The following is a 14,447-nucleotide window of genomic DNA, read 5'->3' on the forward strand; positions in this document are numbered from 1 at the left end:
ACCGAATTTTACCGATTCGGTATTTAGGAATGGGGAAATATGTAGGTAAAAAATCGGTAAAATTTACATATTCTGTAATATTCCTTATTACCGAATCGGTAATACCGATTCGGTAATAAGGAATACCTTCCCATTCATTCCTATGGGCCTGGAGGCCCATAGGAATGAATGGGAAGCCATTTACTATTACATATTCGGTATTACCGAATCGGTAATAACGGGAGTATTTCAAGGGTGGCAGGGTGTCACATTGACACCCTCTTGCACCCCTGAATCGTGCATGTGTGCACATGTGGTGCACATACATGCCCAAAGGGCCCAAAGGGCATGTATGTCTGCCACACAGCACTTTGAAAAAAGCAAATAATTGCTTTTTTAAAGGTATTCGGTATTTACCACCAACTTGTAGTTGGTGGTAAATAACAAATCCTTAAAGCAAAAATGCACTCGCTTAAGTGCTACCTACATAGGTTTTAAGGATTCGGTAATTTACTGATTCCTTAAAATAAGGAATCAGTATTTTACCGATTCCTTAAAATAAGGAATCGGTAAATTACCGTATCTTTATTTACAGCCTCTTACATTGGGAAGGGCTAAATACCGGTCGGTAACGGGAAATTCACCAATTTTCGGCCGTTACAGACCGGTATTTAGCTACCTACATCTGGCCCTTAATCTCCCCGACGGCCCCCAGCGCCTTGAGACCCTTAGGGGTGAGTAGTTTGCGCTTTACACATACCGGATTTAATGCCACTTATATTTCTTGGGGATACCTCCAATATCACTTTGCATTATTGTATCTAAATAAGGATGTATTATTTGGGCAACACCCCTTATTTTAAAACAAAAGTCTTTCCTGACTAACTGACCCTATTAATCACTTAATTTAAAGTATATTTTGACAAAAGACATACCACCCAATCTGCTCAGGCTGGCCTTTTAAACAAGGCAGCAGAGAATTCAAGATCTTTTTAACTGTATCAGTCCATACCAACAATTGGCAGCTGAAGCTGTATGGACAGATGAATCTGTGGCCAGCTTTCATCAGGGACTGTGAGAGAAGTTAAAGGACGTGCTATGTTTACAGGTGAATCAACCTATCATATCTGCAATGTTAATCGAGTTAATATAGCAGGTAGAAGCCCAACATAAGCCCCACTTTGCTGAACGCAGAAGTTGCGACTGGCGAATATGGACTCTGAAAACAACAGATAATAGCAATTCAATGGTACTGTCAGAAGAACCTATGCAGGTTGAAGAGAAACGCAAGCCACTTTCCCAAAAGGGAAATAACAGAAAAAAGGCAGGTCTTTGCCTTTGTTATGGGAAGAATGGACATTTTGTGAAAGCTTGTCCACAGCTGCTGAGAAACATATTGGCTCCTCCCTGAAAGACGGATTCAGGAGATGTTTGATTACTGAAGTGTCCGACAAACACTGCTTATTATTCCTTGCAAGTACTCAATGTCACCTTTCAGGGACCCTTCACAGTGCATGCGCCTCCAGAAGCTAAACTGATAATAAGTTCCAGGCAGAGATTCAAATTCCATGTGAAAAAGGATGGTGCACCAAAAGGAGTACTCGAAAGCTCCAGATCTTGATTCAAACAAATTCCTTTTATTAAATTTGTTTCCCATTAAAACAGACTCCTCAGCCAACGTGTTTCGTTCACATTGAACTTCGTCAGGGATGAAACATGAACTTTGGGATCTGCTTTGCAAGAGAGTATTGGTGTGGCATACTCTGGATGTCTTGAGCACAACTTTTGGACTTACATCTCATACTTTGAAATACTGTGTGCATAACCTTAGTCAGCCGCTCTTTTCTTTTCTAAGAGATTCAAATTCCACCTCAAAAGAAATCTGTGAAAGAAAAAATGTACTTCAGGAGCAGTGTGCATGGAAAAATCTACTGATATTAATGGCCACACAAACAGGCCACATCGACAAGACATGTTTTGATTTGATTTATGCACTCACCTTTCTAATTGTCACTGATCCTACTTGACTGAGTCTTCAGATTCAGACACACAGGAAAATGAACATACCATCATCATTTGTGCTGAACATTGGAAAACCGATCTAATTCCTGGAGAACCCATTCCACATGATTCCATCTACCCACTGATTGTCAAAGAAGATATAATTCTGCTCCGATATTTGCAAAAAAATCTCCATAAAAGTCTTTATAAAGCGCTTATCTATCATTCAACTTCATTGGCAGGAGCACCAATGTTCGTTGACAAGGCCAATGGGAAATACAGACTTTGTATCAATTATAGAGAAGTCAACGCCATCACAATCTGTAATCAATATTATCTCCCCCTCATTTCCATAGTCCTCAAACTAATAACGTCAGCTAAGATTTTCAGAAACTGGATCTCAGAGAAGCTAATAATCTTGTGCTAATATGGGAGTGGGATTTGTGAAAGCTTGTTATGTCCACTTTGACTACTTTTTTATGCCCTTTGGTTTGCGCAACGCTCTTACTGCATTCCAACATGTTGTAAATTATATATTCAGAGACCTCTTAGACAGTGGAGGCTGGCGGGGCATGGGTGGGGTTGTGGGGAGAACAACAAAAAAACACTGACCTCCTCACAGCCTCCTCTGTTGATTCTCTTCCTGGTGAGTCCTAAAAGTAGGAAGCACACCTAAGCCAATCACGACGCTGCAATGTAGCATTGTGATTGGTCTGAGCACGTGCTTTGGCGCTCAGACGGGGACTGGGACCCTGTGCATGTTCTCCACTCAGGCTGTGTATTACAGCCCAGTGGAGAACATGCAAAGTGTGCAGGACCGTTTGGCCGGCCCAAGACACATTTGAAGTAACACTGTTCAGGGCGACCTTCGCAACAGCATTCTTCAGGGCATTCAGGGTCAGCAAACTAGTGGCCCCTACAAGGAGTGGCTGGTGGTAAGCTGCCTGCAGGCAGCCGACGTCAAGAAAGGCGTATCCTACATAGAGATGCTGCTGAGAATGTTAAAAATAGATCAGGCGGGTAGAGGGGCACTGGTACGGCTGGATTGAATCAGCGACCTGAAACTTGGACGTTTTGCCGCCACTGCTGGGGTCGGGAGGAGCGGGACTGGACTACAGGTCCCAGGCTCCTTAGTGGCCGACGCAGCTGCCAATGCCCGCACCACGCGACCGGAGGTGCTTTAAAAGCATCACAGGGCTCCCGCAGTACGGGACGCGAGCTGGCATGCCCGGGCGAAGCGGGCCCGTCTGCGCCCGTCCGAGACAGGAAGAGGCTGGGCTGGGCTGGGCCACCCCCTAACATCAAAATCCTCAACAACAGCTATGGGTAAGCGGAAACAACTCTGCAGCTAGGATTAGGGTGGCTAAAAGCAAAAATCAGAAGGAAGTCTGCGTCTACTATTTCATTTCTAACCTCGGCGGTAGGAGCCTTAAATAAGGAAATAGCTGATGCCGAAAAAGAACTAGGACTGGGTATGAGTCAAGACTCTGCGGAGGGGAATATTGTAATTGAGGACACCCCTAGAATTCCTCTACCTCTGGAGCCAACTGTGCTGATAAAAAGTCTGAAAGTAGTGAGCGGAGAATCAATACATGATGTTGCTCCAACTAGGGGCACGGTTGGTGCAATTGAAGAAAATCTGTCAGACTTGAACAGGGCAACAAAAGGGGCGATTATGGGGCCGCTAGGGAGAAAGAGGATCACCAGAAAAGTAAATAAACGTGACAAAGGACCAAAAAAGAGCAATTCTACACAGGAGGATTTTGTGGATAAGAACACTTATTTAATATTGAGGAAACTGGTGGAGGATATATTTAGCTCGTGGATGGAATCTATTCTTACAAGCATTGCTAAAGACATAACTGACACATTTAATACTCGTGTTGCGAGTATTTTGAAGAAATGTGAGCGTATTGATTCTTTTTTAAGGGACTCGAAAATCCCATGTGACACCCTCTAATTTTACTACAATACCTCAGGTCCAAATAGAGCATAAGTTTTATATAGAGGAGGATCGTCCTGGTACTCAATCACAATTGCAATCCTTGGATAGGACAAAACCTAGCCCCCTGAATAGGACAGGGGTAGTCCAGGGGACTCGAGCGGGGGGAGAATCTCCAGCCATGATGGTCAGAGACCTTTAAGCTTTCCATCTAATGGTATGACCTTGGCTACTAGTGGGAGTCAAGGTATACAAGAGAGGAACACTAGACCGAATAGCTGTAGACTTAATCTTCCCCCAGAAGCCACTCCTGTGGTAGCTGTTCATATAGGGGTACCTCCATTTGGAGACCGTGACAATGAATCCACCCCGGCTTTGCTACGGAAAACCAAATACTGGTGTGACCAACAATGTAAAGGCAATTTGGATGTTTCATCTCATATTATAATGGTTAGACGTGTGGGGTGGGTTGGAAACTGCCCCAAACAGGTTGAAGGTGATTGTATCATTGTTAACTTCGATAAACGGGATATAGCTGGCCGGTTGTTTTGGGACAGTTCTGTGTTGGGGAGGAGGGGGCATCAGAGCTATGCCCCTGGGCTTCTTTTACCCTCCATTAAGAGGAATAAAAGCATTAGGTAGATTCCGAAGTGAGGTATGCCCAATGATGTATTACCAGAGCGGTGATTGTCCCTCTCGAACTAGAGAACTGGAGGCCCGTTCAGATAGGCCTAGCTGGAGACCGGTAGCAGTCCCATAATCATTATCCTTGCCGACTGCGTATGAAGGAGGTGGTTTAGCTTTAAGAAATAGATTTCTCCTACTGTCCAAGCTAGATGTGAATGACTGACTGGAGGCGCCCCATGAGTGCTCCCACGGAGACAGCCAAAACGGTCAGGTTATAGATGTAGATTCAGCTCCTAAATGTAAGATCATCAGCTGGAATATTGCTTAGAAATAAAAGAGATGATTCTAGCTGGCTGGGTTTCTCTAAACAATATGACATAATCGGTCTCCAGGAGACGTGGTATAAGGCAGATAATTTTTGGCTGGATGGGTATAAATCGTATTGTTCCCCCGCACGCTCTGCTTCGGCAGGTAGAGCAAAGGGGGGGCCTCCTAATGCTTTTCTCGCTAAAATTGATAGGGTCCCTAAAGTGGCTGAAGGCGGGCTCCCATAATTGCTTGATAGTTGAATTGTTAACCCCTACCTTCCCCAAAATATTATTTGTCAACTTTTATAACTCTGGAGAAAGTGATTTTATAAATCAACATTTATGTTACTTGAAATGTTTTCTGAAAGAGTATAGGTTGAAGCAAACCACTTTTTATTACATCGTACTTATGGGCGATTTTAACACTCATATTTGTGAATTGAACTGTTATGGCGATGACCACTTAGGGCCAGCTCATTCTGCGACACCCCACGTTGAGCACACACAAAAGGGGGAAGCCTTGGAGGACCTTCTGGCTGGTGCAGATCTTTTTGAACCCAGCTTTAATGATCCAATTGATCAGATCCCCACTTTTAAAGCTAGGGAGAGGGACACTGTTATTGACTACATATTTATCTCCCCCCTCATGTTAGCTCAGGTAGTGATTTACAATGCCAGGCTGTCGCCTTTCAGTGACCACAATCCAGTAATACTAGTGCTAGATAAAGATTGTGGTCTCTTGGGAAAAACGGGAAAGAAAGCGGGAATTCGTTTCGTGGTAACAAGTGATCAGGGGAGAAGGCTTAAATGGGCTAATGTAATTCCGGAACTCTGCCTTTTGAATCTCTGTGAGAAGGCCAAAGATTATATTGTAATACGTTTTGATAATACCACCCCAGGGGTTGAGGTCCTTAGAGCTTTTGAAGGCATTTGTATTCAGGGAGCATCTGATCGGAAAAGGACAACAACACCGAGACGAACTATGCGTGAAAGTTGGTTTGACAACAACTGTTCAAGGGCCCATCGCAACTTGGCCCAAGCCCTGCAAAATACACCTTGAGATAAGGAGCAGATAACCATGTTAAGGAAACAGTATAAGACCGCTGTTTCTATGCGGAAAAATTAGATCAAAGAGGAGGCCAGGAATGCACTCTTATCTGTTGAAGTCTTAAAGGATAGCTCAAGATTCTGGGCCATTGTTAATAAACCCTTTTTTCCGGTATAGAGAATAGCTCTCTGGAATGCAATATTACAGAGGCCCAGTGGCTCTCACATTTTGAAGCAATGTATGGATCTAAAGTCACCGTGGACTCCCCCATTAGCATGGAAGTTAAAAGGATTTTACCTCCTGTGGTTTATGAGGAGGAGGATGTAGAAAGGGCGATAATAGAGATGTCTAGTAATAAAGCACCTGACCCTGATTCTGTCCCTGCTGATTTGTATAAATGTAACCCAAAATTCTGGGCCAAGATATTAACTAATGTTTTTAATGTATCAAGTGCACAGGGGTTTCCTGCTTCATGGTCTTTATCCACGATCTTTTAAAAAGGGTCAGAGAGGGGATCCTCTGTGTTACAGACCGATATCTTTAATTGACTCTGCCATTAAATTTTTAGGCAAAGTGATTTTAGCTAAAGTCGCGGAATGAGTGAATGATAATGAGGTTTTATACAACCTATAATATGGTTTTAGACAAGGTAGAAGTACTATGGACCAGTGCCTTAACTTACATCTAATAATAGGCAAACATACCATAGCCAAAGAAGGCATGTTGTAGATGGCCTTTATGGACCTTTCTTCAGCGTTCGATCTGGTTAACAGATCGAAGCTGTGGACTATTCTGCTTGATATGGGCATTGACTCCTGCCTAATCCATTTCTTGGCTGATGTACACCGGGATCTCTCAGCGACAGTCAGGGTCACCCAGGCACTTTAAATCCGGTAGAGGTGTCTGTCAAAGGTGTATATTGGCGCCACTACTTTTTACCATTTATATTAATAATCTAGATAAGACCCTAGACCAGACAAGCTTGGATATTCTGCGAGTAGGAGAAAGGAGTATTCCGGTTCTCCTATACGTAGACGACGCTGTATTATTAGCCCGTACAGCTAAAGGACTCCAGAGGTGACTGGATGCCTTTGGGGCCTATATGAAGTCCTTGGATTTAATAGTGAATATAACGAAATCTCACGTCATGTCAATGGGCCAAAGAAATAAAAAAGCAAAATCCTTTTACTGTAATAGAGCAGAGGTGTCCAGGGTGTCCTCTTTTACTTATCTGGGGGTCTTATTTGATGATAGAGGTACCTGGGTCCCCCAACAGAAAGTTAAAAAAGGTGCAATGGTTAGATCAACGGCCGCTGTACAAGGGTTTGCACAGCGCCTTGGGGCTCAGCCCCTGAAAGCCATGCTCAACATTTACAGATCTAAATGCCTGGCTGTTGCTATGTATGGCTCTGCCATCTGGGGCTATAAACATGTAGAAGGGGTGCAGACAGTCGAAAACAGATTTTTACGTACCCTTTTGTCAGTACCTCAATCAACCTCAACCTTTGCTATTCACCAAGAACTGGAGCTTGGATGCGTGTCAGATTTGTTGAGGTTGGCCCCACTGGTATGCTGGCTTAAGACTGGATTAACCCAGATCTAACCCTGAATCATCAGATTATTCTGGACCGTGTTACTCTGGATAAAGCCAGTAGTATCCCGTGGTTGCACTATGTTAAGCTGATGTTCTTCAAACTGGGGCGCCCAGAACTCTTTAACGCTCCGGATGGGATTAAAAAAGAGGATGTGAAATAGGTTAAAACTCAACTTCTGAATTTATTGATGATGGAACGCGAAGAGAAGGAGTTAAAGAAACCCTCAGTCAGTGCTCATCTTTTGATAAAAACTTCTCCACTAATTGAGCCACACTTGAGAAGAGTTACCAAGCCTTTCCATTGCTGGCTTTTAATCAGGTTTCGTTTTAACCTAATTCACTTTTCGCTGCGTAATCTGCCGGGCTGATGTAAACCAGATGACATATGTCCATGTCCCTGTGATAATTTCTCATCACAGGATACACTGCATTTTCTAATGTTCTGTGACTATTACAATGAAATTCGTCGGAGCTTTTTAGTACCTCTGTTGAGGGGAAAGGGCTTTTCACAGGTTAGACCGGCGTTATTTTATCTTCAACTGCTTAATGATACATGGGATATCTTCAATATTGCCAGTTTTCTAGTTGCAGTGGTTCGTGAAAGGAAAAGAAGGTATCCAATGCTAAACTTTGTATGAAAACTCTTGTTTTATTCTTCTATGAAATTTTTCTTAATTGAGTTTTTAAGCTTTGATGTATTATATAATTGATCCTGTCATATTAATTATTTTTTAATATCTCTCATATGTCTTATTGATTACGATTTTATTATATTGTGTATTGTACTTTTATGATTTTAATTAATCAAATAAAGTGGTTTGACTGACTGGCATCAGCGACCCCAGGTACTGTGCAGTATGCGGCATCTTGGCCTACATGGCGATACACCTCTCAGAGGCTGTGGGCAGGTGGTGGTCTAACGCCTAGAGGACATATGTAAGGCCCCAGTTATTTTATTATTTTTTTAAAAGGGAGGGCATGTGTGCAATGTGCCACTTGACAATGTGATTGCTGCTTCAGCAGGGAGGTGCCCTCGGCTGGTATGCCACTCATATTGATGGAAATCAAAAATCCCATCTCAGGGGTTTGCACTAACACCTGATCCTTTAAAGCAGCATGAAAAAAGTTGGCACAGAATCTGTAATCAAGAGAAACATATTTATTAAATTACAACAAGTGAGGCCATGTCACACAGAAGCCGCAGCACTCTGTATGAGATGGTCTGAGGACTGAAGGCCACAGTATCTCTTATATACCCTCACAGTGGCTAAAAAGGGGCAGTACAAGTGCACATAAGAAGAGTTACACACATAGATGGTCATACAGAAAATGCACAGTCGACAAGTAGGAGGAGCTAACAGTTTTGCCAATGCTAGCAAGCACATCCTGACAGTTACAGAATATTAGCAGCTGCAAGCACAACTGAGCATGTGCAAAGTAGGAGGAAGAGGCTAAATATACAGAGCAGAGAACAGCAAGATAGGACTGAGTACATGGTGAGCACATGGCCATCTAAAATGGCTGCCAAATACAAAATGGATTCCATAAAAAGACAAGATAGTCTCTAAATACAGGATGTCTTCTGCTAATGCTTAATCTAATCGCTGCTAAATTACGACAGACGACCCTTTCAGCATTAGCTGAAGACATTCCCATGATCCAGTAAGAACATAGAAAATATTTGTACATTCAATTTCACAATTTATCAATATCCTAATTTATTCCTAGGGGAGCATTTTCCAGTCTAAACATTTCACTAAGGGTATCAGCAGAAATCCAAGAAAAACGGGCATTGGATCATAATAAACATACAGACAGTAGGAGAAAGCAATGGCCACTATTATAAACAGAATTATCATTTTTCTTGGCCTAAGCTAAAGCAAATCCTAAAATCATCTAGTAGACATTTTCAGGGCTCCTATGCATTTCAGTGACTATTCATTTTAAATTTCAGAATAGCTAACAGCTCATATCTAATAAAAACATTTTCCAATTGACTGTTACATTTTCCTTTTATGAGGGCTAGAACATCAAGCATATCTGGGACCAGGAGGACCACACAGGGCCATAGGAATTAGGACCAAGAGCTGCAAAGGGCTGCTCTTCAAAAATGGGACAACTAAAAGGGATACATTATTGACAAAAAGAGGAAGTCCTTGGGGAAATTGAAGCCGTTGTACAACCAACCAGAGGGGGAGTCTTCTCCCTGTGTCCGTTTGAGCCTCACAGGCAGGCTCTTGTTGTTTCCACGGTGGAGCTGCACAACTCGCAACTCAAGAATCACAGTCCAGTTTCAAGGAAAAAAGTCTCTTCTTTCAGGATAGGGCAGTCACCCAACAGGCAAATGCTCTTAGCGATCCTGTCCAGTGTCTCAAACAGTGCACCACTTCTCTTCACTTCAATCTAACAGGCACCAGAGACACAGCACTTGAACCCTAATCTCAAGTCCTTCCCTATCTCCTATATTGCTCTGCTGGCGCACTGCTCATTCGTTGGGGCTACACATTTGCATCCAGTGTACCCAGGTATCTCTTGACCAACAAACAAAGGTGCAAACTTGTATTCACTTTAGGACCAGAAATCAGAGGCCTTATTCTAGGATCTCTGAAGCAACCCTTATTTCAGAAGGGGTCACCTCAAGCAAAACCTACTTGCCATTCTGGTCGGTCTGTGACTCTCAGCTGGGCATGATCCACGATTTCTCCTTTCTGATTTGTGACCCCGTCTTTCGCTCAAAACAGTGGCAGGGGTACACACTTAATCACAGGGCTTCCGCCTTCACTGAGGTCCTAGTTGCCAGCAATGCCTGTGCTGGTTACCTTCACTTTGGCTTCAAGCTGCACTGGTGCTGACGCTGACTCCCCAGGCTGAATCTGATGTCCGGGCCCCTCTGGTAGTGGTTTATACAGCAGCAAATATCTATTGGTGGACAGAACAAATTGTCTTTAGACAAGGCACAGAAACAGTCTATCAACAGAGTGTTAGAAAATACTTCCTAGTCTTGGGATGCCCCATATATTAGCAAGGCACCCAAGAACCACTTCCATCTATCTATGTGAGAGTAAAGAAAAACACAGGCTGGACCTATTGGCAAGTATACAAAAAACAATTCATTGCAGGGGATTTGCAAGCAGGTGGCCTGCAATCTTCAAAGGAGTGGCCATACACCATGGGACTATAGTGATCTAAAACAAAATATTGTCATAGAGTACAAAGACAAAAGGTAGTAGGTAAAACAGCACCTCTAGCCTCTTCAATTATGTTTCCATGTGAGAGCATACCCTCTACCATCTAAAGGTAGACAGCTACATAGAAAATTCTGTTTGAGTGGATGTTTTTACACATAGTGACATTGTCTAAGGGGGTAAACACACTGTCCTCAATTATTAAGTGTAGGTGTTCCTAAATTCCTTATCTAGAACACCTCAAAAAGAGAAATCACATAATACAGATTATCAGGGACATGTAGACTAATTGTGCGTCAGGTGGACTATACAATACAAAAGCTAATAGCAATGTAGAAACAACAGACAAGAACTAGAGTCCTGGTATTTCTATGATTAGGACACATCTGATCCCACCAAAAATTAAAGCAGCAGGGAAAAGAACTAAAAACCAAATTAGAATAGGCATTTGAATTTGTCATACTAAATACACGTGAAAGTATCTCCTATTGAGGTGGACAACTGATCTTACTATAATCTATCACTACCCTAACAGTCAGACTAGAAAACATCCGAGTAGGCCTAAAGAAAAATTTTGAAAACCAGTTTGGTCATACAAAAGGGAATTACACATATTATAGAGGAACCTGATACATCACTGTAGTCTGGAAATGTAAACCTCTAAATGGTGAAAGAAAAACAAAAAAGAAAATAGGACTAGAACACAGCTAAAACCCCCAAATACTAGGCACAATGTGACATCAATCAGGGGAGAAGCAGCAAAAGAAAAATCTATAGGAAGGACAAAAAGTACTTGGGTGATAGTCAAGTTTGTGACATAATGCCAAGAGCATGGGTGATACAAAAAAGTCAAAAATAGTACACATATTATAACTCTACCGCTGGCCACTACACCATCTACGGTAATCTCAGCTAGTGATCCCATTCCTTCCTTTCTCGGGGAAAATGAAACCTGGTTTCCTTTTAAGACAGAACATCATTTAACTAATACTATATAGAAATTAGGTCACCTTGCATAAGAGTCACAGATCTATAATTGCTTCCTTAGGTCCAATCAAGGAAATATAAATGTGAGGCTGCCTTTTCCTTAAGGGAAAAGAGCAGTAACGTGAGTAAAGGTGACACACTTTGCTGTATATATTATAACCACATAGGCATGCACTTGGTGAAGTGCTGTCTGTTCTTGCTCACAATATAACAATATCATATATCATAATTTAGTATCAGCAAGTTTTACCACTTAACAAGTTTTAACCACTGTTGCTCAAAGGATATACATCGTCATGTCATCCCTTCACAACACAGCAAAACTTACAAAAGCACCAACATGGATCACAAACATACATAATATAGGACATGTCATGCCAAGCCATCAGATATACTTTGCTGTATACCTAAGCACAGAAAAAACACAATAGCATGCAACACCATTTCATGCACTTTCTGCACAATAAACACTCCAATAACATAAAAAAAAAAAACATTCGGGCCCATTTTAATTTTGTCAGACTTATACCTAAATAACACCTTCTTTTAATCCATCCTCACCCCTTTGACAGCAGATCAAGCAGTCAGGGAAGATCAGCTGTCAAATATAACTTACTGTGTCGCGTCAGACACACAGGAAAAGCAGGGAAAATTCATGGAAGAAATGCAAAAAACATGAAAATGCACAAATAATTCATTTCAAAGAAGTCATAAAAACACATCTTTGTTTCATCATACAGCCAATACTTCACATAACACACAAAATCTCAAGTGGAACCACCCAGCTTTTGTAAATGTACAAAATATCTTAAGCAATAACTCTTTCACAGCCTCTGCGTGTCCCTTACACCAACCCCCCAGTTTAGGCCCTGCTGTTTATAAAAAGCCGTGTCAGGAATGCACTCTTCAAATGTCGACGTGAATGGCTCCTTTGCGTGACGCTTTTCCAAGCAATCATTTCACCATTTGTTGTCACATACTCCTAAGCCCCCACCACACTGACTTAAAGGTCAAAATCTGGCTGGAGCACCAAGCTTTCTTGTAACCTCCCTGTGAAACTGACAAAGACAATAAGTCTCTGCAAGTCTGTGCAATAATCAACCCTATTTAAAAAAAGACATTTTAAATATATTACTTCTTTTAGAGAACTACAATTTATTTATTCTCAGAGCCTGTGAATAATTTATGGAACATAACACACCATACCAGCTTCAGAATAAATGTGTGTCACTGTGCCATGCAATGTTACACATTTTATCAACCTTAAATGAATGAATGGCTCAGTAGGCCCGCTGAAGTCAAAACTTTCAACCCTGATATTAAACATAAGCCTCTGCGCTGGGCACATTGACTCACTAAGCTATGAAAAAGCAAACGTGCGCATTTGTATTATACTTGAATGTATGCATTCACTGAAGCCTAAGGCATTATAAAACTAGTTTAAATGGCAAGAAAGCCTTTTAAAATGGTCTATTTAACTCAATATCGTTTTTGCAATTTGAGGTACTTAAAAATAAATAACCTATACTTGTGTTAAATATTAATCATCCTCAGATTGTTCTTTACAGATTGCAGAAATCAGACTTAGACATATCTCATATAGATCTTTAAAAAAAATGACTTCTTACGCCTGCGCCAAGTGAAGGTCCCATACATAAATGTCCTCATTATGCAGTACTGCACAACTTAAATTAAATTATAATGCTAGGAGGTCACAATATGAGTATTGAACTTTATGAATATCAAAAAACGATTTTAAAAAGCACTTATTTTTTTTTCAAATTTTTTTTTATGTCATAATTCAAAATTACTCTCCATATTTCGTTTTTGTAATAATCCTATATTTAAAACCAAGCTGCATCCCTATCATAAATCTGCCCCTTGCTTATGTTTTTAGAGCAACTATTCAAAAGCCTAAGTACATAAGCTCAATTTTAAATATACGACAACTTCGCGCCACTTTTGTTTGAAAAGGACAATGATTTTAGCAACAGAGCCAGACATGTGCTGACGAGAAAAATGCTAAAAGAGAAGGAAAACCGAAATTGAAATGTCTGTCTGTGATACAAATAATTAACCTTATTTTTGTAAACCTTGCTTCCAAAATAACACTCTGAGATGCAAAGTTGCACGTTTAACTAAGGAAGAAGTCCTGGCTAAATAAACGAGGCCTGCGAAAATAACAGCTGTGCCCTTGACGGCAGGCCCTACCCAGTGTTAAATTTCCTGGAGGCAGCCTTACTAAAAACAGACATTCCAAGCTTTGAAATGCGTGTTTAAGAATACATATTTTAAGTTCTGAAAAACTCACTCCAGCTAAACTGTTTTGCCTGTAAGCATCTTAATGCAATGTATATTAAGTAAACACGCTATGAGTGTGTTGTCTACAAAAACACACAATTTCATTTTTCTGCTATAGGCCTTTAATATTCCTAGTGAATAAGAATTTTTAGTTTCATCCCTTAAACATTTAACAGTTGTACATATGCGCTATTCCTTACCCTATAACTTTAAAGAGCAACATATAGTTATGTTAGCACATCACATAGGTCACTCCTGAATTTCTATCGAATTTTTATCCAATATTAATTAATCTAACAGTATGTTGAACAGACTGAAAACATCAAAAATAACCACAAAAATACATATGAGCTCAGTTCAGACATAAACAGAAAGGGGTAAAACAGAAAAGACACACATTACAGCGAGCTTTAGCCATGTTTTATAAATAGCGACGACGCAATGTACAAGCAAAAGTTACATGAATGGGAAAAAC

The 14,447-nt window shown here is 41.1% G+C and overlaps 1 protein-coding gene across 1 annotated transcript in view; it reads left to right on the plus strand.

Annotated features, from left to right (window-relative positions):
- The first annotated feature begins 1,289 nt into the window (after positions 1-1,289).
- Positions 1,290-14,447, plus strand: part of DNM1L (dynamin 1 like) — a 747,198-nt gene continuing 734,040 nt past the window's right edge. The window contains exon 1 of the mRNA XM_078673807.1: positions 1,290-1,295. The gene's annotated coding sequence lies outside the window, so the exon portion shown is untranslated. The remainder of the gene's footprint in view (positions 1,296-14,447) is intronic.

This window comes from Lissotriton helveticus, chromosome 1_1 (assembly GCF_964261635.1).
Source record: "Lissotriton helveticus chromosome 1_1, aLisHel1.1, whole genome shotgun sequence".
NCBI lineage: Eukaryota > Metazoa > Chordata > Amphibia > Caudata > Salamandridae > Lissotriton > Lissotriton helveticus.